General features: G+C 41.4%; 1 protein-coding gene and 1 non-coding gene across 3 annotated transcripts in view; one reads left to right on the forward strand and one right to left on the reverse strand.

The window, feature by feature from the left end:
• The window catches only part of LOC126292249 (luciferin sulfotransferase-like), a 165,634-nt gene that overhangs the window by 90,329 nt on the left and 49,764 nt on the right, over positions 1-25,541 (forward strand). Inside the window, exon 1 of one of the 2 annotated variants that reach the window (XM_049986147.1) lies at positions 5,052-5,131. The exons of the other annotated variant lie outside the window; for it this stretch is intronic. The gene's annotated coding sequence lies outside the window, so the exon portion shown is untranslated. Of the gene's footprint in view, positions 1-5,051; positions 5,132-25,541 lie in introns of those variants that run through there. 2 annotated transcript variants of the gene reach the window in all.
• Trnah-gug (transfer RNA histidin (anticodon GUG)) lies at positions 9,738-9,812 on the reverse strand. Its single transcript has one exon. It is a non-coding gene; the product is annotated as a tRNA-His (tRNA).

Here is a 25,541-nt window from a genome sequence, read left to right on the forward strand (position 1 = left end):
GTCTTGTGACAAAGAAATGGCCAACTGAATCGAAATCTTCCAGTTTTATGTTGAGACCGTTGCTTGCTTCGCTGCATCGGCGTAATTGTACGTCGTGGCGTATCATATTTATTTACGCTAAATAGTTCACAGTCGTACTCAAGGAGGAAAATATTAGTTCTTTGGTCGAGTCCACAGTTTCACTAGAACACGTGAGAAACAATTTCTCTTCAGTCATTTGGGGTTCCAAGTATCTTATCACATTCCTTTTCCACTCATTAAATTATACTATGGGCATTAATATAAATCTATGGCCATGTAGAGTGAGGTGTTCAGCTACAGGATACTTTTATGTCAAATATGATATTGTGTATTAATTTTCTGAATACTATAACAATATACTGGGTGTTACAAAAAGGTATGGCCAAACTTTCAGGAAACATTTCTCACATACAAATAAAGAAAAGATGTTATGTGGACATGTGTCCGGAAACGCTTAATTTCCATGTTAGAGCTCATTTTAGTTTCGTCAGTATGCACTGTACTTCCTCGACTCACCGCCATGATTTCATACGGGATACTCTACCTTTGCTGCTAGAACATGTGCCTTTACAAGTACGACACAACATGTGGTTCATGGACGATGGAGCTCCTGCACATTTCAGTCTAAGTGTTCGTACACTTCTCAACAACAGATTCGGTGACCGACGGATTGGTAGAGGCGGACCAATTCCATGGCCTCCACGCTCTCCTGACCTCAACCCTCTTGACTTTCCTTTATGGGGGCATTTGAAAGCTCTAGTCTATGCAGCCCCTGTACCAAATGTAGAGATTCTTCGTGCTCGTATTGTGGACGTCTGTGATACAATACGCCGTTCTCCAGGGCTGCAACAGCGCATCAGGGATTCCATGCGACGGAGGGTGGATGCACGTATCCTCGCTAACGGAGGACATTTTGAACATTTCCTGTAACAAAGTCTTTGAAGTCACGCTGGTACGTTCTGTTGCTGTGTGTTTCCATTCCATGATTAATATGATTTGAAGAGAAGTAATAAAATGAGCTCTAACATGGAAAGTAAGCGTTTCCGGACACATGTCCACATAACAAATTTTCTTTCTTTGTGTGTGAGGAATGTACACTGAAAGTTTGGCCGTACCTTTTTGTAACACCCTGTATATTTAGTACTCTTATAATTTGGGGTTATTACAAACATATTTTCCACTCCTCTCATTTTTATTCAAATCTTTTCATTTGTTCACATAAGAATTACGTCCTTCAGAGGCAGTGAGGGCATTTTCTCATTTATCAACTAGCTAAGAAACCCGCCATTTCCATGGTATTTATTTACAGCTGTGCCCGACATTTCATACGTGTGGAATTTATTTTTGACTTATAAAGCTTCTTTGTATACACCATCTGAAGTAGTGTGATTGGGGATGTGAAGAAAGAACTTCACTAACACAAGAGAGAGGCAACTGGAAAGTTGTGATAAGTTCCTATGAGACCAAACTTCTGAGGTCATCAGTCCCTAGGCTTACACACTACTTAATCTAACTTAAACTAACTTACGCTAAGGACTACACAGCTTCCCACGCCCGGGTTCTCGGGTTCATTTCCCGGCGGGGTCAGGGATTTTCTCTGCCTCGTGATGGCTGGGTGTTGTGTGATGTCCTTAGGTTAGTTAGGTTTAAGTAGTTCTAAGTTCTAGGGGACTGATGACCTAAGATGTTAAGTCCCATAGTGCTCAGAGCCATTTGAACCATTTTTAAGGACTACACACACACACACACACACACACACACACACACACACACACACACACACACCGATGCGCGAGGGTCTCGAATCTCCGACGGGGAGAGCCACGCGAACTGTGATAAGGCGCCTGAGCCAAGAGAGAGTCACACAGAGCTGGGCGTGCGAAAAGCAACTAAGGTCCACACCTGCAACACGTGGCATATGACCTCGTGCTTTCTTATGGTCGTGGCGTAATATAAACTCACCAGGAATTGCACGCATTTAAAGTGAAACGGTAAATTGTTAGTCACAAGCGGGATTGAGGGTATATAATCTCGCTCGCCTACGCCACTACACATCAAAATTTACGTTTCCGATGCTGCTTAGGAGAGAGGTCACTAAGCCTCGGTGAGTGGAGGTTTCTGAGGAGGGAGATAATGCATGATGCTTTCGATCAGAGCTATGTCACTCCTCGCTTTCGAGCAGTTACCAGAGACCGAGTTAAAGCCTGATGTTCTCGAGCTGCAGCAAGTCTCAGCTCATAATCTTCATTAGATTCTTGACATTGCACGTTCTTAGTCTTTCAGATATTCTGTTGTATTCAGAAAGACACGATCGTTTTCGAGGTATTTTTACTCATACAATGATTAGGCACGCAAATCACAAAGCAAACTTAATAAATCCGTTTTATGCGATTGCAGTCTTTCTAGGCGTATTCCAATGATGAATTCTACTAGGGTTATCAGCCGAGTGGTGGCGTCGTCTTGTCGCAACGTTTCGATGAGTTTCGTACCCGTCATCATCTGGCGAAGTCACACTTCGCTAGAAGAAAATGGGTACGAAACTCATCGAAACGTTGCGACAAGACGACGCCACCATTCTGCTGGTAACCCGAGAAGAATTCATCACAAATCTGTTTTTCCTAGCAAAGATTATGAATAAAACCTAGCGAAAGAAGCAAAGCAGTGCCTTTAAGTTTTTAACACACAAAGTGAAATCAGTAAATTCGTTTGTCTCAGCCCTGTAAATTCAATGTCAATTTGTATTTGTAATGATAAGATTGGGATGCTTAATTCTGTCACTGACATAAACTTAACAAAATACCTCACACCTGTAGGACAGGTGGATTAAGAAGTAAATAGATAAAACTGAGGTATATATAGTGTATACCGTGGCCACATCTATACAATTAAAATGAAAACTGTCTACCGATAGATTAAGAAATAAATAAATAAAATAGAAACATTTTCTAAAGTTTATGTCAATGACAGAATTAAGCACCTCAATCTTATGTTTACGAAAACAAACTAACATTGAATTTACTTGGATAAGATAATATGAATTTACTTGGATAAGATAATATGAATTTACTGACTTACTGATTTCATCGTGTGGTATCTACATATATATCACATGAAATTGACGTACATAATTAAGCAAAATGTAAATTATTACTCTATGATAAATACTCAATCACTATAGGAAAGTATCTTCAACATAAATAGACGGAAACGAAGACTTTTCAGACAACACAAGAATCAGTTGTTCATCTTCACATTTTCACAATATTACGCTTTCTCCATCACACTACAGTACTGTACACCCTGCGCTGTGTAATCTCTGCCAACTTACACTCCGGCAGCCTCACTTTATAGCAACGTGTCTTTCAGGGAAGCTGAAACAAACAAAAAAGGGCAAGCAGCAGGATCATTCTTATATAATAAGTCAGTAAATGTGTTTTACATTTGTACTTACTGGTTACTGGACACACATTTTTATGAAGGCTTACCTGCTTGAACAAGATCCTCTCTACTGTTTAGCTTCCAGTTATTCATTTAAACTAAATAGGGCTAAGGAGATTAAATAACCTTTTAATCCCTTTCTGAAAACAGATGTCTTTTCAATGCATTTTATTCTGGGTGGCAATTTATTGTGTAAAATGCGTCCAGCACTTATAGGATCTTTTCCGGATAACTTGAGCCGCTTCCTGTGTAGATGATAATCATCGTATTTTTCGTAATCTAATTGCGCACATCTCTATTCATTTGGACGGTACTATTTGCTTTCGCGTGCATTATTCTTTTAAATATTTATAGTGAAGGGACTGTCATGACATTCAGTTCCCCACCTAATTGGGTATATCGCTATTCAGTTGGACAGTACTATTTGCTCTCAAATGCATAATTGCTTTAAATTTGTACAGAGAAAGGACTGTCTTGATATTACTTTCCCTATCTCTGAAATAAAAAAGTTTTCTGCTAAAGAAATCAAACATAAATAAAACCTGTCAAAGGAACGAAAGCAATCTCGTTATGCTTTTAATACACCAAAAGAAATGAATAAGTCCATATGTCCTAGCCAAGTAAATTCACTGGTAGTTTGTATTCGTAACGATAAGACCGCGGCACTTAATACTGACACTGATGCAAGCTTCCGAAAATACATCCGTCACTGAGCTAAAGAAAAGAAGAGAACCTAAAGCACCAACCCTTGGATCTCTTGTGTATCTACTACGATACTAACCGTGCGATCTATTGGCTCTTTGGTATACTATACCGTGGTGATTGAACATCCGAGCAGACGTCCGTCTGAGCTGACGATTTTAGATAAAACTTGAAATCACGATCTCTTGTTTTTTCGTGATTCGAGTTTAGTAAAATGAAGTCTATAGTTGCCACACGCTAAGCTTAAATTACATGTGGAAACCCCAATGAAAATTTACCTGGTAGCTCTGGAGATTAGTGTGTTCAAACAGACAGATACGACAATTATTATCGTATAGAAGATTAAATTTTCGGCTAGTAAGGTAAGTTAGTGTTGTAGCGAAATTTCAAGGCACGTGGTTGCAATGAGGGAGACTTCGAGGTTTTGCTATTATGCTAGCTCAAACCTTTTCAATTAATCTGATGTTGTAGGATATGAAGTGCAAACACATTTACATTGCACGAATTACATCTATGAAGTGAAGTTCACATACAAATATAATGAGCAGCTGCATTAGACCTACTGTGAGGTTTATAGTTTCTATAGTCTTAGTGTAGTCAATGTTAGCACCACCTTAAATTATTCAGTTGTGCTATGAGGAAGTTCTCTGTCGTACGAAATCTAAAATAAAGTTAGGAAGCGTTTCTAGAGTGACAGGCTTGCAAAGAAATGTCTTCATGTTTATTCTTCAATGAAACCTTTGTTCATATGGCAGACATTTCCGACTATCGGAAAATTGCGAAGTGAGAGTCCGTTCTCCGGCCCTGATAACAGTAACGCCTCAACATGTGAACCGTAAACAGGTCTCACGTAATTCAGAGTTACGTAGCGCATTCACCAGGTGCTATCTTATCGTCTGGTAGATCACGCACTTTAAAACCGGGGGCTCGTCTCCAAAGTTGGCGTAGTCGTTTGCGAATTCGTTACCAGGTAAGGACAAAAGTCGTTTTATTACTTTCAGTCAATCTGAAAGTTTTTGTACGGAAAATTTCGTAATAAACGCCATCTGCGGTCATTCCACTAGCGTATTTTGTTCTGAGTTCATTTCGAGCACAGCTTGGACATCAGGACATGAGTGAGCTATCGAAAGATCTTTATTGTAATGACAACACAGGAGATGCGCCTATGTATGGGATTTTTCAGTGTCTTTCTAATTTAAAATCGGTTATCGTAGAACGTGAAGGAAATCGCGACAGAAAGTTTTCAGTTTCTGTTATACCCTTAGACATGTTCTTTTTGTAGCAGTTGAAAATCTCAGGCCAGTATCTTTGTCGTATGATTTGTAGTCTTACAGATGCTGATATATAGTTTTCAATGACAACACCAGACATTTCAAAAACATACACTGAATAGGTATATCTGTGTCGCCAACGTCAGACTAAGACCCTGTAGTATCTCTGTTTTCCTTTTCTGCCTGCAATGTAGGAACAAGTCGTATCGAAATGTAAATATAAAATTCATTTCACCACCTATGTATAGTAGATCAAAGATTGACATTAACCCCTACGCATTTCTTTGTGTCTCTCTTTTCGAAGACGGAGACGATGGCAAAGAAGTTACTTCCAGTTCGTCACTGAGAATAGGCAAACGCGTGTTAATCAGTTCGCCATAATCTCACATTCACTATTGCATGCGGCGTAGTTAACACCAATATAATATGAAAGAATGAAATGTAAAGCTTATTAACACCAGTGCATACTCGAAATACTTCTTGGTCAAGGAATGATAAAGAAACAAAAGATAACTTCAAAATTAACTTTAGTGTTTTGTGTACATTATTAACCCAGAAGTATTTTATGTTCCCAGAACACTTTCTACATAGCGACGACGATCTGTTATATTATACGAGGGTTGGAGCTTTAACAGTGTCAACCATTTATTTACAACTAGTACAAAATAGATACGTGCATTGTGTAAAACCCGTTGCCGGGGAGGTGGAAGTCGTAGGACACTCTTAGCAGTGACAGTTGTGTTGCCAGTTCGAGCGGCGCGGTCTATTTCCCGACGAATTTGTAGCAGTTCTGATGTGAATGCCGTGAAGTGTTTCCTTCAGTTCAGAAATCGAGTTGAACTAACGGGGGCTTAAGTCAGGGGAGTGCAGTAGGTGGTATAGCATTTAGCAGCCCCATCACTCAAACAAATCAGTAACAGCTTGCACTGTACGTGCTTGAGCACTGTTCTGCAGAATGATGGTCAGGTCCTGCAGAAAGTGTCATCACTTCTGTCTCTAAGCTGGTTGTAGGTTGTGTTCCAAAAATCACAACGTAGAGACAGAAAAGATGACAATTTCTGCAGGACCTGACCATCATTTTGCAGGACAATGCTCAAGCACGTACAGTGCAAGCTGTTACTGACTTGTCTGAGTGATGGGGCTGCTAAGTGCTATACCACCTACTGCACTCCCCTGACTTACGCCCTCGTGAGTTCAACTCGATTTCTGAACTGAAGGAAACACTTCACGACATTCACTTCAGAACTGCTACAAATTCGTCGGGCAATAAACCGCGACGCTCGAACTGTCAACACAACTGGCACTGCTAAGAGTATCCTCCGACTTCCACCTCCCTGGCAACGGGTTATACACAATGCTCGTGACTACTTTAAAGGTCAGTAAAACTTTGAAAGACGTGTCTATTTAGGACGAGCTGTAAATAAATAGTTGCCACTATTAAAGTTCCAGCGCTCGTATATTTTTATAGCATTACTAGTTAGACGCTACATGGTACATAAAATTTTTTAAATTTCATATGGGACAAACGTGGAAAGAAAGAATGCAAAGAATAAATAGGAAAAGAAAAATATATATACTACTATAATCGCGTGATTATCTATAAAGCTATTTTTTTACATTGTGAGCTGAATTTTTAATGTCATAGTTTTGCCCTGTTTTCATAATTTATTTATTGGAAACGCTGAGCTATTGTTTCTGGTACAGATGCGAACCTAAATACGTCAAAAGGGAAAAAAGTTATTCTTCAGAGTTCAGTATAACACAGATCTAATTCTAGTTACCATACCAGAAAGAACCGCGTTATGCGTTGAAAACATCGAGACACAGTATAGTAGAAGCAATGGTTCAGCCTATTTCATGTGATTCTATGGCTATCCACTTACGCAGTTAGTGACAGATTAAATCGCTTGTGTGGGAGCGTGCTGCCAATCAATTCGTTGAATGTATAGAAGTGTCGAGCAGTTTCTACCGACAGATAAGATTCCAATACGACACTCTGAGCCATTGCCTCTGGATTAGACAGATATGCAAACGACTGTGCTTATTTTGAAGTAGTCGCAACAGGAAACTGTCTAGTACAAAACTGAGGGAAAATGCTTAAGCTCATTAATAATTTAGTTAAAAAAATGAAAGACGGTTAAACATGCGGAATCAAAAAGGAAAAGCCGAAATACTTCGCCCTTAAAAATATTTCACTGTTTGCTAAATCTCTTATTTGTTGCCAGCCGTAGTTCCAAATACAATGATTTTTCATGTCTCTTCCATTTTAGCGCGCCATTTCGAATATTCGCCGCAGCATCATTTCATTTTAAAGAGAGACTCGACAGTATGGTCAGCTATAGAACAGAACCTAAAATGCTGTATAGGCTGTCCCCTTTTTCCTATAACAAAAAAATTGCGACATCCCAACTGTGACACTTGCCACAAACGTGCAATACGCGAGGGCTTTTGTCAGTTCAAAGCTTTGAGGCAAGCTCTTTCCAATATGGAGTGCAGATTTTTAGTATGCGTATTTATTTATTTATTTATTCATGCCAACATACAAGATATGTTGGAACACGTAAGGCAATACTGACCTTAAGACTTATCTTAGAAGAAAGATTAAAGAAAGGCAAACCTACGTTTCTAGCATTTGTAGATTTAGAGAAAGCTTTTGACAATGTTAACTGGAATGCTCTCTTTCAAATTCTAAAGATCGCAGGGGTAAAATACAGGGAGCGAAAGGCTATTTACAATTTGTACATAAACCAGATGGCAGTTATAAGAGTCGAGGGACATGAAAGAGAAGATGTGGTCGGTAAGGGAGTGAGACAGGTTTGTAGCCTCTCCCCGATGTTATTCAATCTATATATTGACCAAGCAGTAGAGGAAACAAAAGAAAAATTCGGAGTTGGAATTAAAATCCATGAAGAAGAAATAAAAACTTTGAGGTTCGCCGATGACATTGTAATTCTCTCAGGACCTGGAAGAGCAGCTGAACGGAATTGACAACGGAATTGACAGTGTATTGAAAGGAGGTTACAAGATGAACATCAACAAAAGCAAAACGAGGATAATTGAATGTAGTCGAATTAAGTCGGGGGATGCTGAGGGAATTAAATTACAAAATAAGACACTTAATGTAGTAAAGGAGTTTTGCTATTTGGGGAGAAAAATAAGTGATGTTAGTCGAAGTAGAGAGGATATGAAATGTAGACTGGCAATGGCAAGGAAAGCGTTTCTGAAGAAGAAAAAATTGTTAACATCGAGTATAGATTTAAGTGTCAGGAAGCCGTTTCTGAAAGTATTTGCATGGAGTGTAGCCATGTATGGTAGTGAAACATGGACGATAAATAGTTTGGACAAGAAGAGAATAGAAGATTTCGAAATTTGGTGCTACAGAAGAATGTTGAAGATTAGGTGGCTAGATGACATAACTAATGAGGAGGTATTGAATAGAATTGGGGAGAAGAGGAGTCTGTGGCACAACTTGACAAGAAGAAGGGACCGTTTGGTAGGACATGTTCTGAGGCTTCAAGGGATCACAAATTTAGCGTTGGAGGGCAGCGTGGAGGGTAAAAATCGTAGAGGGAGACCAAGAGATGAATACACTAAGCAGATTCAGAAGGATGTAGTTTACAGTAAGTACTGGGAGATGAAGAAGCTTGGACAGGATAGAGTAGCATGGAGAGCTGCATCAAACCATTATCAGGACAGAAGACCACAACAACAACAATACAAGATATGTACATACACACACACACACACACATTAATGGTCATAAAGATTTAAAGCTAATGGTACATCTCGCATGACATAGTCTACATCAGTATAAGTGCTGCGCAGCTTCTTGAACTCCACAGTCACAAAGGGTTGATGTTGTCCAATAATCCCACCTCTGCATATGGCCTTTTTCCACCTTGCAATCCCTGTTTGTGTTCTACACATGGGCCATTCTTCAATGAAACCAGCAGCTATATTTTCCGGTGGTGTAATCCAATAGTGTTCAGACCTCTTGCTCCTCACAGATGATCGGGAACGTGTCTGTCAGCGAGAGTTATCTGCTAACTTCATGAATCATATCTTAGACGTCAGGCTTGAAGACGGAGGATGGTAACTATACAGGATGTCCAAAGTTTTAGGGTCAAATTGAAACAGATGATAATGTGTCCATGACTGGCTGCATTAAGTTAGGGAACCAGTGGTCAGAGATGCATATTTACTGGGTTCTGGACATACACAGTGTACTTATAAATACCAGAATGACATTTTCACACTGCAGCGGAGTGTGCGCTGATATGAAACTTCCTGGCAGATTAAAACTGTGTGCCGGACCGAGACTCGAACTCGGGACCTTTGCTTTTCACAGGCAAGTGCTCTACCAACTGAGCTACCCAAGCACGACTCACGCCCCGTCCTCACAGCTTTACTTCGGCAGGTACCTCGTCTCCTACGTTCCAAACTTTACTTTTGAACCACTTGCCCGCGACAGGCAAAGGTTCGAGTCTCGGTCCGGTACACAGTTTTAATCTGCCAGGAAGATGCATACCTTTAAATAGATATTACATGTAACAGATACAATCTTAAGAACCTTCTGCTTTGTAAAATTTGCTCTCATCCAATCATTCCTTCCTCTCTCTCTCTCTCTCTCTCTCTCTCTCTCTCTCTCTCTCTCTCTCTTTCTCTCCCTCCGCCTTCAGCATTTCATTCCTGTCTCTAAATCCCACCCACATTTGTTATTTCTGTATAATTTTACAACTGTTCGCAACGTAAGTATTGCACTTAAAGTTTGCAAGATGTCACCTGATTGCGTAAACGAGTATGAAATTTAAGCTACATAATCTTGACAGAATCGGATGTTTGACCACTAGAAATAAATATTCCAACACATGTTGTGTTTACACCTAATAGTCTCCAGACACAATCTTTGTTTTCAAAACAACAGTTTACGCATGATGTGCTACGGCAGTGACAGTAATCTGTGACCACTGGAGGTATTCTATATTATTTGTTTTACGTTTAGTTTTTAGTAAAAAAACGCAAAAACATGTTCTTAAATAGTGTTTTGTTTCTCCAGTAGATTGTGGCACAAGTTCCTCCAAAATCGTAACACAACACCCACGTATGTCATACTAACAAATGCAAACCCACCTGATGATAGAGGTTTAAACCTTCAAAACGCGTCTTGGTGATAAATAGACAGTTGTAGTATAACACAAAATACCTTCGAGGGCTGCGAAACGTACTACGAAAACACCACGATGCTCTATCTATAATAAGAGTTTCCACGTTATAATTTTTCGAAATGATAGCGGGACTTTATGGACAGCCTGTACACAAACGTCTGTGCGACATCCACTTGTTCCTTCTGCAATATGTTTCCAAATAAGCGCCTCAAAAACACATTGCTCACTCAACATTTACGACCATTTAGTTCCCGTTTCAAAATACTCTGTGGTCTGTATAATTTTGACCCTAAAGTTTGGAGACACCCTGAACGTCTAACCCAAAAGATCAAATATCTCCCAGCTTTCCAGAGAAAACTATAAACGCGGGAAGGAACTTATCAGGCAGTGATTAGTAATCACATCAGGGAGACACACCTAGAACAAACGCCACCTTTGAACATTGCGAGGCAAGATATCGCAAGCGATTACGATAAGGATGTTTATGGCAAGAAATACAATTGATGTGCAAGTAATTTCACATATGTAGATAAGGAGGATGTTTGTTATGAAGATAATGCTCAAAGTTAATGAGAAGCTGTGAAACAATCAGGAACATGAAATGCAGTTTTGAAGTAAATTCGTAGCGACTGCAGTGTTAATTAATCGGTTACAGTGTGTACGCGAGATACATTAAATTTTTGTATCGCGGCTGCACAAATGCTTTTCGCTATACCACTTTAGAAACATGAGCACTTCAGAAGATAACGCTAGGCCAGTGGCAGATGTGGTTAGCACAAAAAAAAAGTGGAGCACAGAAGAGAAGGGGGAAGAGGGGGGGGGGATGCAACGAAGCGAAACTTCATGGGCTGAAACAGTCTGTGATGCTATTTCAGGGACTGCAAAATAAACAGATTAACAAATACCTTGGCAGTAGGAACCCACTTACCTGTACGGCTGCACACCCTCTGTCCTGGCCTGGACGCATACACTGATTCAGTTGAGGAGGCTGTTATAAGGCCGCAATGTCTTCTCCTGAGCCAAGCTGCCCCACAACTTTTATGATCGGTCTTTGATATCCCGAATACTTGCATGGGACGAAGTTGATGTTCAAGATAGACCCAAACGTCTTCTATCAGGGACAGATCTGCGAATCTTTGGCCCGCAGTAGTACCTCAAGGTCTCGCAGACAGTTCAAAGAGGCACGTGCCATATGTAGCCGAGCGTTGTGCTGTCCGAACATGTCACCACTGTGCACCATCGTTCATCATCCCGCTTCAAACACTAAGCTTTGAGCTATTAGAGCTGTGTTGAAGAAATTTGTATGAATTTTCAGAGCCTCAACAGTACTGATTCGGGTGGTAGGGCTGTCACAAATGGTTCAAATCGCACTAAGCACATCTGAGGTCATCAGTCCCCTAGTCTTAGAAATACTTAAACCTAACTAACCTAAAGACATCACTCACATCCATGCCCGAGGCAGGATTCGAACCTGCGACCGTAGGAGTCCCGCGGTTTCGGACTGAAGCGCCTAGAACCGCTCGACCATAGCGGCCAGCAGGCTGTCACAATACAGCGAAGTATTCTCCTGGCCCACAACTGTTTTGACCGGTATTTGATATCATGGATACTCGCACTGGGACAGATTTGATGCCCGAGACGGATTCACATCTGTGTTATCGGGTACATATCTGCGGATCTTTCTATCCATAGGAGTACCTCAAAGCCACGCAGACAGTCCACAGAGGCACGTGCCGCGTGTAGCTGAGCATTGTCCTATTCGAAAATGTCACCACTGTGCTCCGTTCTACACTACTTGCCATTAAAATTGCTGCACCACGAAGATGACGTGCTACAGACGCGAAATTTAACCGACAGGAAGAAGATGCTGTGATATGCAAATGATTAGCTTTTCAGAGCATTCACACAAGGTTGACACCGGTGGCGACAACTACAATGTGCTGACAAGACGAAAGTTTCCAACAGATCTCTCATACACAAACAGCAGTTGACCGGCGGTGCCTGGTGAAACGTTGTTGTGATGCCTTGTGTCAGGAGGAGAAATGCGTACCATCACGTTTCCGACTTTGATAAATGTCGGATTGCGGTTGATCATATCGCGACATTGCTGCTCGCGTTGGTCGTGATTCGATGACTGCTAGCAGAATATGGACGTTACATTTCAGATGCGTTACGACCGTTGGCTCTACCCTTCATTCGATCCCTGCGAAACCCTACATTTCAGCAGGATAATATACGACCGCATGTTGAAGGTAATGTACGGGCCTTTCTGGATATAGAAAATGTTCGACTGCTGCCCTGGCCAGCACATTATCCAGATCTCTCACCGATTGAAAACGTCTGGTCAATGGTGGCCGAGCAACTGGCTCAATAAGCCAGTTACTACTCTTGATGAATTGTGATATCGTTTTGAAGCTGCATGGGCAGCTGTACCTGTACACGCTATCTAAGCTCTGTTTGACTCAATGCCCAGGCGTATCAAGGCCGTTATTACGGCCGGAGGTGGTTGTTCTGGGTACTGATTTCTCAGGATCTATGCACCCAAATTGCGTGAAAATGTAATCACATGTCAGTTCTAGTATAATATGTTTGTACTATGAATGCCCGTTTATCATCTGCATTTCTTCTTGGTGTAGCAGTTTTTCATGGCCAGTAGTGTACATTAGGTCACACCAAATATTAAGCTTCAGGCTATTACGGATGTGTTCACGTATGTTGTATGGGTTTTCTGAACTTCAGATCGTAATTGTGTGGCGATTCAGATGTTGAAGAGAGTGGAAAGCTTCTTCATTTGAAAACAGGCATTTTTTCAGGTATTCATTGTCAGCATGTATGGAGGCCAGCGCGAAACACACGAATCCATACCACAGGACGATAGTTTGACTGCAATGCTTGGACGATTTGTGTTATGTACACAGAGGGCGTAACAGCTTATGTTGCATCTCATAAACAGTCGATCTTGCTTTCTAAAATTCGCATGAAGCACGGCGAATTGACTTCTGGAGGCTACTCTGAAATGCAGTTTGCACTCTGTCAACACGTGTTTGAGACACAGCGGGTCATCCACTTCGAGGAAGATCTTTGAGACTGCCTGTCTCTTCGAAGTCCTTGAACCACCTCACTATGCTTTTTACTGCTGGTGGTGCCGTCCCATACTGGGGTCAATATTCAGTACCAGTACCGGCCCAGATTTGTATTCTACAAACGAGATGACACATTGCGGCTTCTAGTGTTCTGTCACCATTGTGGTGCACTCCACGTTAGTCTGCAACAAATGGCAAATAAGAAATTCTTTGAGAGCTGCTAAACGTATTACAACAAACCTCATAGTTTCCTACTTTTGATTTTAAATGGTTGTGGGATTTTATAGACACCGTGTATACACTGTTAAGTTTCTTATGGCCACGGTGGACTTTACAGTTCATGGCTGATTATTGAAGATGGAACATTATTTGTTACAAAAAATTGCAAACCTGGATTTTATACAGAGCGGTCCACTGATCGTGAGCGGGCCAAATATCTCACGAAATAAGCGCCAAACAAAAAAACTACAAAGAAAGAAACATGTCTAGTTTGAAGGGGGAAACCAGATGGCGCTATGGTTGGCCCGCTAGATGGCGCGACCATAGGTCAAACGGATATCAACTGCGTTTTTTTAAATAGGAACCCCTATTTATATTACATATTCGTGCAGTATGTAAAGAAATATGAATGCTTTAGTTGACCATTTTTTTCGCTTTGTGATAGATTGTGCTGTAATAGTCACAAACATACAGCTCACAATGTTAGACTACCAGTTGGTAACAGGTAGGTTTTTTAAATTAAAATACAGAACTACGTACGTTTGAACATTTTATTTGGGTTGTTCCAATGTGATACATGTACCTATGAGAACTTATCATTTCTGAGAACGCATGTTGCTACAGCGTGATTACCTGTAAATACCACATTAATGCAATAAATGCTTAAAATGAAGTCCGTCAACCTCAATGCATTTGGCAATACGTGTAACGACATTCATCTCAACAACGAGTAGTTCACATTCTTTAACCTTCGCACGACTACTGTACCCGTGGTCTAGAGGTAGCGTCTTTGATTCATAATCAAAACGTCTTCGGTCCCGGGTTCGGTCCCCGCCACTGCCTAAATTTTGATAAATAATCGGCATTGGCGGCCGAAGACTTCCAGCATAAGAAGTCAGCCTCATTCTGCCAACGGCCTTGTCATAGAGGACGGAGGAGCGGATAGAGGTTCAGGGCACTCTCTTGTCCCAGGGGTGGGAAATTTCCCCTAAAGGCGGAAGAATCAGCAATGATCAACGACATGAGGATACAGAAGGCAATGAAAACCACTGCATTAAAGACACGTAACGTGTATCCACAGGACATGTGGCCTGTAGTTGAAGAATTGTCATGATGATCTCCCCATTGGAAAAAGATTCCGGAATAGTCCCCCATTCGCATCTCCAGGAGGGGACTGTCAAGGGGGAGGTTACCATGAGAAAAAGATTGAATAATCAACGAAAGGATAATGTTCTACGAGTCGGGGCGTGGAATGTCAGAAGCTTGAACTTGATAGGGAAACTAGAAAATCTGAAAAGGGAAATGCAAAGGCTCAATCTAGATATAGTAGGGGTCAGTGAAGTGAAGTGCAAGGAAGACAAGGATGTCTGGTCAGATGAGTATCGGGTAATATCAACAGCAGCAGAAAATGGTATAACTGGGGTACGATTCGTTATGAATAGGAAGGCAGGGCAGAGGGTGTGTTACTCTGAACAGTTCAGTGACCGGGTTGTTCTAATCAGAATCGACAGCAGACCAACAGCGATAACGATAGTTCAGGTATACATGCCGACGTCGCAAGCTGAAGATGAACAGATAGAGAAAGTGTATGAGGATATTGAAAGGGTAATGCAGTATGTAAAGGGGGACGAAAATCTAATAGCCATGGGCAACTGGATTGCAGTTGTAGGGGAAGGAGTAGAAGAAAAGGTTACAGGAGAATATGGGCTTGGGACAAGGAATGAAAGAGGAGAAAGACTAATTGAGTTTTGTAACAAGTTTCAGCTAGTAATAGCGAATACCCTGTTCAAGAATCACAAGAGAGGGAGGTATACTTGGAAAAGGCCGGGAGATACGGGAAGATTTCAATTAGATTACATCATGGTCAGACAGAGATTCCCGAAATCAGATACTGGATTGTAAGGCGTGCCCAGGAGCAGATATAGACTCAGATCACAATAAAGTAGTGATGAAGAGTAGGCTGAAGTTAAAGACATTAGTCGGAAGAATCAATACGCTAAGAAGTGGGATACGGAAGTTCTAAGGAATGACGAGATACGTTTGAAGTTCTCTAACGCTCTAGATACAGCAATATGGAATGGCGCAGTAGGCAACACAGTTGAAGAGGAATGGACGTCTCTAAAAAGGGCCATCACAGAAGTTGGGAAGGAAAACATAGGTACAAAGAAGGTAGCTGCGAAGAAACCATGGGTAACAATTCTGACGTTACGGCTAATAATGGAAGCAAGGCTACAGAAAAATGAAGACACGTTTATAGGATTTGTCGACCTGGAAAAAGCGTTCGACAATATAAAATTGTGCAAGATGTTCAAGATTCTAAGCTATAGGGAGAGACGGGTCATACACAATATGTACAACAACCAAGAGGGAATAATAAGAGTGGACGATCAAGATAGAAGTGCTCGTATTAAGAAGGGAGTAAGACAAGGCTGTAGCCTTTCGCCCCTACTCTTCAATCTGTACATCGAGGAAGCAATGATGGAAATAAAAGAAAGGTTCAGGAGTGGAATTAAAATACAAGGTGAATGGATATCAATGATTCGTTTCGCTGATGACATTGCTATCCTGAGTGAAAGTGAAGAAGAATTAAATGATCTGCTGAATGGAATGAACAGTCTAATGAGCACACAGTATGGTTTGAGAGTAAATCGGAGAAAGACGAAGGTAATGAGGAGTAGTAGAAATGAGAACAGCGAGAAACTTAACATCAGGATTGATGGTCACGAAGTCAATGCAGTTAAGGAATTCTGCTACCTAGGCAGTAAAATAACCAATGACGGACGGAGCAAGGAGGACATCAAAAGCAGACTCGCTATGGCAAAAAAGGCATTTCTGGCCAAGAGAAGTCTACTAATATCAAATACCGGCCTTAATTTGAGGAAGAAATTTCTGAGAATGTACGTCTGGAGTAGAGCATTGTATGGTAGTGAAACATGGACTGTGGGAGAACGGGAACAGAAGAGAATCGAATCATTTGAGATGTGGTGCTATAGACGAATGTTGAAAATTAGGTGGACTGATAAGGTAAGGAATGAGGAAGTTCGACGCAGAATCGGAAAGGAGAGTAATATGGGGAAAACAGTGATAAGGAGAAGGGACAGGGTGATAGGACATCTGCTAAGACATGAGGGAATGACTTCCATGGTACTAGAGGGAGCTGTAGAGGGCAAAAACTGTAGAGGAAGACAGAGATTGGAATACGTCAAGCAAATAATTGAGGACGTAGGTTGCAAGTGCTACTCTGAGATGAAGAGGTTAGCACAGGAAAGGAATTCGTGGCGGGCCGCATCAAACCAGTCAGTAGACTGATGACAAAAAAAAAACAGTAAGTAAATCACAGTTAAAGGCAACAATGAAAACTATTTGTCGTGTTGGAAAGTATCTTCATATAGAAAAGTCAGCTTGTCCAATGGGTAGAGATAATGGACTACTGCAGTAGTCATTGTTGTTATCTGTTACAAACACAAATTATCCAGTTTATAAAATAGTATTGGTTAGAAGGTTATACGAAAAGGGAGTTTCTCAGTCAGGATTAATAAGTTAGCTTTGTACAGTATAGATATGAAGCCGGATATCCATGATGCCCTTTTGCCTATGATAATTAAGTCTTTCATTTTTAAATTTTTCACAAACAATAAGTTCTAGTGCAAAATTGGCACACAATGTTAGAAACTGGCTAAAGAACCTTTCTAACGATACCTCATCCATCCCTGTATGATTAGTATGTAGTTGAGATAAAGGGATATTGACTTGGGGAAATAATATATATATGATCAGTACATTGGTCCAAAAGCTGACACATTGAAACAGTTGTAGTTAATACAAAAATATTAATTTGCTGCCATGTGATTCTTAAGTAGAATTATGGACAGAAATATCACAAAGGTTTTTTACCAAGTCTCAGTCCACAGTGTGGCAAGTGCAGTTCACCATGTCATGTGATAGTTACATCAGCGCATTACTTTCTGATACTTACTGTACTGTGCAACCCATGCTCCAGCTTCTTTCACAGCTCTAAACAAAGTAAAAGTTTGAGTGTATTTATACCAGTACTTCAAAAATTATTTACTTGGGCTTATTCCACACAATTCATGCTAACATAATTTTGGTTAACAGCCTAATATAATGAAAATAAATTTCCATATTCTTTTAATGTCGTTCAGATCTTACTTTTTTGGAGCGAAATAAAAAAAGTATTCCTTATTTCATTTTTTGTATGACCAAAGGAATCCTTTCAGTTAAAATAATTTCAGAGTTGTTTTGTATTAGGTAAAACCAAAAAATTTCTGCAATCAGGAAAATTTGCATTTTGAATCAGTTCTACGTTGTTATAGGAAAGGTTTATAAGTATGGTCAAAATCTTCAAACACATTGTTGTATAAAATTTTGACCATAAATCAGTTCTGTGAAATAGAAATTCCTCTATGCACTTAACACCACAGGTATCAGAAAACCCTGAATTACTACCAGAATAATAATAATTTTGAAACCATAGGTAGCAAACTAGTTCTGGAAAAGTAAAACCCCTTCTTAACGAATCTCGGAGGACTCAATTTTTTTCCCTTATCAGGGATTTTCCTTAAATGTGGAGGACGTTTTTACAAAACACATTTTCTATGAGGGTCATTTCAAAAGATCTGCAGACTGTAAGATAAATTATTTATTTTACAAAGCCCTTCTATATAACCTCTATTATGGCTTATGATGGCGTCCCAAACTTTTGGCAACTTTTGTATTCCGTATAGGGCAACTCTACTGTTGAGCTGTTTGATTAGTTGGGCCACCTCACCGGTAGCTTTGTCAGTTGTATCAAAATGTTTTTCATGTAGTTGTTACTTCAATTTGAGAAACAACTCAAAGTCTGGTGGTCTTCAGTGGGGACTCTGCGATTAGTGGAGAAACCATTTTTAAAATAATGGTTACCACATCACTAAATGTTGACGTACGAATGTTATTCCTTTTGCCTCCAGAGCCCATTGACAATGGGCAGACGCGTGTTGTCAGGCGTTGTCGGTGGATCACGATAGCAAATATCCTTCAACTTTCCCCACATAAAGACATCCGGGGACGTCAGATCCAGTGAACGTGCAGGCCATCGGGCCATGGTATGGTGCTTCGACGACCAATCCACCCGTCATGAAATATGCTATTCAATACCGCTTCAACCGCACGTGAGCTATGTGCCGGACATCCATCATGTTGGAAGTACATCGCCACTCTTTCATGCAGTGAAACGTCTTGTGGTAACTTCAGAAGAACATTACGTAGGAAATCAGCATACATTGCACTATTTAGATTGCCATCGATAAAATAGGGGCCATTTATCCTTCCTCCCATAATGCCGCACCATACATTAACCCGCCAAGGTCGCAGATGTTCCACATGTCGCAGCCATCGTCGATTTTCCGTTGCCCAATAGTGCTTGTTATGCCAGTTTACGTTACCGCTCTTGGTGAATGACGCTAAGTCGCTATTCAGAACGCGTGCAAAAAATGTGTCATCGCCCAGTAATTTCCCTTGTGCCCAGTTGCACAACTGTACACGACGTTCAGAGTCGCCGTCATGCAATTCCTGGTGCATACAAATGTGGTACGGCTGCAATCGATGTTGATGTAGCATTCTCTGCACCGACGTTTTTGAGATTCCCGATTCTCGCGCAATTTGTCTGCTACTGATGTGCGGATTAGCCGCGACAGCAGCTAAAACACCTACTTAGGCATAATCATTTGTTGCAGGTCGTGGTTGACGTTTCACACGTGGCTGAACACTTCCTGTTTCGTTAAATAACGTAACTATCCGGCGGACGGTCCGGACACTTGGACGATGTCGTCCAGGATACCGAGCAGCATACAGAGCACACGCCCGTTGGGCATTTTGATCACAATAGCCGTACATCAACACGATGTCGACCTTTCCCGCAGTAGGTAAACGGTATCACGAAGTAAATACCGTCCGCACTGGCGGAATGTTACGTGATACCACGTACTTACACGTTTGTAACTATTACAGCGCCATCTATCACAAAGCGAAAAAAGTGGTACAACTAAAGTATTCACAATTCCTTACGTACTACACGAATATGTAATCAAAAATGGGGATTACTATTTTAAAAAACGCAGTTGATATCCGTTTGACATATGGCAGCGCCGTCTAGCGGGCCAACCATAGCGCCATCTGGTTTCCCCCTTCAAGCTAGACAAGTTTCGTTCTTTGCAGTTTTTTCGTTTGACGCTTATTTCGTGAGATATTTGGCCCGGTCACTATCAATGGGCGGGAGAGTTTAGCGGGCAAAAAGGCGAACGTATGAACACAAAAAAATTTCCTTACAGGCTTATTCTAATTGGAAGAAATGTAATAGCGTTGAATAGAAACTTTCGAGAAAAGTAGTTCAATCAAATCGCTTACGGCTGGCAAAGATTGCAGATTAACAGTTGAGGGGTTTAGTCCAGAGAATGGTTTCGCACACACACTAAATTTGGGTAAAGTAAGGTTTTAACAGTAACTGGATATGTCAAAATACGTTTTTACTTAATCAATTTTTTGAGTTCTCTTCCATATATTCGAGCCAGTTAATTACACTTGTTATACTTTTCAACATATACATGATTTTAACAGTGTAAGTTAGTGCTTCAAATGAATAATTTCAAAATTAAACTTAGGGAGCTTGGAAACTGCAAAGAATATACCCAATATTTGATTTCTTCAGTAGTTTCATTGCGATCTGCGCTGTCTGATGCCGCCAGACCATCACAAAATGATTGGATGGAAGATCTCATGCACTATACATCTCTTAGTGTTGTAATCTTCCTCCCTTCAGGGAACAATTATGTTAGCTGCATCGGTGTAGTAACGTAAGGAGATACAGTTGCAAAATCTCTTCGATATTTATATCTTGAATAATTCAACTTTTTTAGGGTTCCGTATCTCAGTTGGGACCCTAATATGATCGCTCTATAGCCCGTCTGTCTGTCCGTCATCTTAAGACGCCTTTTTCTCACGATCAGGATGAGTATCAAGTTGAAGTGTATGTCAAATACTAATGTCTTCGGTCCCATGACGGTGTAAAAAATGTAAGCTTCTAAGTTAATGCAAACAAAAGGTACGTCCATGTGTACTACTTATTTTGACACTCCCAAACTCGCTCATCCAAACCCACACACGGACTGCCTGAATACATAATGAAGTCTGTACGGAACCTCCAGCGCGGAACCTGCCCGCACTTGTTCGGTTTTTCCTCTACTCCTGCAGCCTCGATGTCTTATTTATGTAGAATAATGACAGGCATTTCCTACAAGATTGTTCTACCATTTCAGTTTCTTACCTAGTTAGTTAGCCAGTTTTCAGTAGGAACTACTAACTACTTAAGATAAGATGGGGAATCATAAAAAAAATTGCTAGTTAATACGTCTAGACACACCACTTTTCATTTATAAACATACACTATGTGATCAAAAGTATCCGGAAAAGTGGCTGAAAATGACTTATAAGTTCGTGGCGCCCTCCATCGGTAATGCTGGAATTCAATAAGGTGTCGGCCCACACTTAGCCTTGATGACAGTTTCCACTCTCGCAAGCATACTTTCAATCAGGTGCTGGAAGGTTCCTTGGGGAATGGCAGCCCATTCTTCACGGAGTACTGCACTGAGGAGAGGTATCGATGCCGGTCCGTGAGGCCGAGCACGAAGTCGGCGCTCCAAAACATCCCAAAGGTGTTCTATAGGATTCAGGTCAGGACTCTGTGCAGGTCAGTGCATTACAGGGATGTTATTGTCGTGTAACCACCCCGCCACAGGCCGTGCATTAGTAAGAGGTGCTCGATCGTGTTGAAAGATGCAATCGCCATCCCCGAATTGTAACAGTGGGAGGCAAGAAGGTGCTTAAACCATCAGTGTAGTCCTGTGCTGTGATAGTGCCACGCAAAGTAACAAGCGGTGCAAGCCCCCTCCATGAAAAACACGACCACGCCATAACGCCACCACCTCCGAATTTTACTGTTGGCACTACACACGCCGGCAGATGACGTTCACCGGGCATTCGTCATACCCACAACCTGCCATCGCATCGCCACACTGTGCACCGTGATTCGTCACTCCACACAACGTTTTCCCTCAGTTCAGTCGTCCAATGTTTAGGTTCCTTACAGCAAGTGAGACATGGTTTGGCGCTTACCGGCGTGGTTTGTGGCTTACGAGCAGCCGCTCGACCGTGAAATCCAGCTTTTCTCAACTCCCGCCTAACTGTCATAGTACTTGCAGTGGATCCTGATACAGTTTGGAATTCCTGTGTGATGGTCTGGATAGATGTCTGCCCATTACACATTACGGCCCTCTTCGACTGTCGGCGGTCTGTCAGTCAACAGACGAGGTCGGCCTGAACGCTTTTGTGCTGTACGTGTCCCTTCACGTTTCCACTTCACAATCACATCGGAAACAATGGACCAGGGATGTTAAGAAGTGTGGAAATCTCGAGTACCGACATATTACACAAGTTGCGCACAATCACCTGACTACGTTCGAAGTCCGTGAGTTCCGCGGAGCGCCCCATTCTGCTGTCTCACGATGTCTAATCAACGCTGAGGTCGCTGATATGGGGTACCTGGCAGTAGGTGGTATCACAATGCACCTAATATGAAAAACGTATGTGTTTCGGGGTGTCCGGATACTTTTGATTACATAGTGTAGAAACCCTTTAATTTTTAAATAGAATGCACTTGATACAGGGTTTGCCAATATGTGTTTTCACAAGTGCGACACGAAAGTCTTTGAATTGATTGCGTCCTACCTTGAGGCTCGATTAAGAAAAAAATTTAATGGTATCGTTGACTGGGAGGCCCCATCCGGGAAAGATCGGCCGCCGAGTGTGAGTGTTATTTCAGTCGACGCCACATTAAGCGACTTGAGCGCTGATGATGAGAATGAAAGGATAACACAGCACGCAATCTACGAGCGGAGAAAATCTACAGCCCGGACGGGAATCGAACCTGGGCCACCTGCATGGGAGGCAAGCACGTTATCATTTTTTGTATTCCACAAATACAGTAACAAAAATAGCTAATTTACAATTAAGTAACAAAAATACGGCGACGTAATTCCATTTCCTTTGCGAATGAAAGGTGCTGGCAGATAAAGGAAGTCTCAAAGCAAACTGAAATCATTTCTCTCCTATATGAACGTTTTCTTCTTGAAAACGTGTCTCACTTGGAGGCGTAAAGTCACATTCCACATCACGACAAGTTGTCACGATTGTGATCAATGGGAGTTGCAAAAGAACTAAAACCGAAACCGACACCCGCCAAACTGACCAGGTTAGTTCTTCGTACGCCCAGTTAGCGCAGCTAATGCCAGACAAGTGACGTAACTAGCAATAAACCATATACTATGAACATTTCATGGACTCCTCAGCGCGCATGCACTCCGGTAATTGGCATAAAAGACTAAATACCCATCACCTTGAATTTCGAGCTCTTGCTTATCTGCTGTTGTTGTGGTCTTCAGTCCTGAGACTGGTTTGATGCAGCTCTCCATGCTACTCTATCTTGTGCAAGCTTCTTCATCTCCCAGTACCTACTGCGACCTACATCCTTCTGAATCTGCTTAGTGTAGTCATGTCTTGGTCTCCCTCTACGATTTTTACCCTCCACGCTGCCCTCCAATACTAAATTTGTGATCCCTTTATGCCTCGGAACACGTCCTACCAACCGATCCCTTCTTCTGGTCAAGTTGTGCCACAAACTTCTCTTCTCCCCAATCCTATTCAATACTTCCTCATTAGTTATGTGATCTACCCATCTAATCTTCAGCATTCTTCTAGTAACACAAAAACATTAGCGAACTCCTTCTCTGTGGGTGCAGCCCACCTGTATAATAAGCTACCCGGCATTTTGAGCACAATTCAATTGAATAGAAAGGTGGGCACTTCCATCTCTCAAACTTGTGCACTTTCACGAAAAAGTTAACGTATACGGCCAGTTCTCTCTTCGTCAAACTGTGTATCTTATACTCCTGTTTTCTGCCAGTTACACATTTTTCTTTCTTTATTACTCAGTGTGTTGTGTTTCATCACTTTCCCCATTCTCTATCTTGCTCACCCTCTCTCTCACTGCACCGTTGCCAGAGCTTGTAGCTTACATTCTCAGACATTTATTGCTCAAATTAAGGCCTTTGTTTGATACTGGTAGACTTCTCTTGGCCAAGACATCCCTTTTTGCCAGTGCCAGTCTGCTTTTGATGTCCTCCTTGCTCCGTCCGTCTTTGGTTATTTTGCTGCCTCGGTAGAAGAATTCCTTTACTTCATCTACTTCGTGACCATCAATCCTTATGTTAAGTTTCTCGTTGTTCTCATTTTTGCAACTTCTCATTACTGTCGTCTTTCTTCAATTTACGCTGAATCCATATTCTGTACTCATTAGACTGTTCATTGCATACGCCAGATCACTCAAGATAGAAATGTCATGAGGGAATTGTATCATTCATATCCTTTCACCTTGAATTTTAATTCCACTTCTGAACCTTTCTTCTACTTCCATCACTGCTTCTTTGATGTACCGATTGAATAGTAGGGCCGAAAGACTACATCCTTGTCTTACACCCTTTTTAATCTTAGCAATTCCATCTTGGTCGTTCACTCTTATTGTTCGCTTTTGGCTCTTGTACATTTTGTACATTACCCTTCTCGCCCTACAGCTTAACCCTGTTTTCCTCAGAATATCGAACATGTTGTACCATTCTACGTTGTCGAGCGCTTTTTCCTGGTGGACAAATCCTATGAACGTGTCTTGATTTTTCTTTAGTCTTTGATCCATTATTAATCCACAAACTACCAGTCCATAATTTACGGGAAATCCGTGACCTGCGTAGAAACCCGGTGCCCCATACCTTCGGCAACCCAAAAGTGTGCCAACGCGCTTGGATTTTGTTGTAAAAAATGTGTCATCAGCTAAAGAACTAATTTTGCCGGATTAATGCTAAATGACACATAAGCCGTATGGGACTTAGTGCATAAAAATTTGATTTGTTAATTACTTCTTCAACTGTTGACAAAATCAGGCAATAATTGGTATTCATAATTGTCACTTTATCATAGACGATATGTGATAGTCATTTTTTGAAAAATAGTATTTTCATTTTTTGATCCTTAGAGCGTACGCGGTGTAAAGACGTACTAGTACACCGCGCGTACGCTGGACCTATTATTTGTACGAGGCAGTCAAGGAGGTAGTGTACCAGATTTTTACATTCTCGTAGAAAAAATGATTTTAAAGCATTTACGTGACATTGTTGGTAAGCTTGTTGACTATAATCGCCATCTCGTTCAGTACCTTTGGTAAGCCGTGGCACAATCATCTTTATGGCCTCCTCGAACAACTCCCCCGTCAGTTCCTTCCTCCACTTCAGAACTTGTTCCTGTAGCTGCTCGTCGGTTTAAAATTTAATTCCACTCATACGTCCCTCCAGGGATGCCAAAATATGGTAACCTGAAGGAGCTAAGTCACGGTGGTTCAAAACTTCCACCAAATGAATCCAAGAGTGGCTTTGGTGGCTGAGGCTGTGCGAGGACGGGCGCTGTCGCGCAACACCCACGCTCCTCTCGTCATCATTCGCCTTCTTTTGTTTTGGGTGATCCTTTAAAGTTTTCTTAGGATC

Source organism: Schistocerca gregaria, chromosome 9 (genome assembly GCF_023897955.1).
Source record: "Schistocerca gregaria isolate iqSchGreg1 chromosome 9, iqSchGreg1.2, whole genome shotgun sequence".
Lineage (NCBI taxonomy): Eukaryota > Metazoa > Arthropoda > Insecta > Orthoptera > Acrididae > Schistocerca > Schistocerca gregaria.